Here is a 940-nt window from a genome sequence, read left to right as displayed (position 1 = left end):
GCTCCCTCCCTCGCCCGGCAAAACTGGCAACACCCTGAGTGTGGGGTGATGCCACGGTCACCCCGACCTCCATGTGGTCCCTCACACCTCGAACCCAGATCCTGAGGGATGTTCTGGAGACCATCCACGCTTTTTCCCCATCCCCGAGACCTGAAGAGAAGCCTCTGCACCGCAAACAGGCATACCGACATGTGCCCACGCCAAGCACGGGGGGACAGGGCAGGCAGCAGGGATGGCCTCGCTGCCTGAGCGATGGCTGTGGGGACACAGCCTTTAAATGAGGGCAGGCAGGGCAGGGGACAAGCCAGGAGCCTGACCTCCGTTTGACATCACGGCGGGTAAAACCCAAACCTTGACCGACAGTGTCCGTTAGCTAATTAATAGATTATAACATGCCCAAGGAAACAAACCTTTCCCAGCCCAGCGCCGAGGGCTCTTGCAGGGGGGAGGAGGCAACCGCCCGTGTCCCCACTTTAGTATTTACTTCGTGCACGCAGCCCAGCGGGGCAGGAGCAAGCTCTGGGTTCGACTGTGCCAGTTTCCGCCATTCAAAGCCCTCAGCCCTCTGCAGAAACCGCACGGGGAGAAATCCAGAGAGGAGCAAGGCACAGGGCAGCCCTGCTCCCTGCCTGGGCTCCCACGGTGGCCACCACCGCCTGCGCAGCACCAGGGGCGCAGCAGGGGGGGACAGGCAACATTGGCTGTCTTCTGCCAGCGTGCTGGGGAGACGCCACACAGAAGTCACTCCCTGGGCTGGTGACGCACGGAGCAAAACCCAAAATCTCTTCCCAGGCACACTCACGACTCCTCCTGACATGGGTTCCTGTGTGCCGGGGGCTGAGCAGGCTGCAGGGACCGTTTAATGGTGGTTTGCGAGGCATCTCCCTATGCTGCCGCTGTGGGAGACGGTGGTGTCACACACAGCAGGGGGGTGACCCCA

This window comes from Charadrius vociferus, unplaced genomic scaffold, assembly GCF_000708025.1.
Source record: "Charadrius vociferus isolate BGI_N301 unplaced genomic scaffold, ASM70802v2 scaffold512, whole genome shotgun sequence".
NCBI classification, from domain to species: Eukaryota; Metazoa; Chordata; class Aves; order Charadriiformes; family Charadriidae; genus Charadrius; species Charadrius vociferus.
This window is presented reverse-complemented; position numbering follows the sequence as displayed.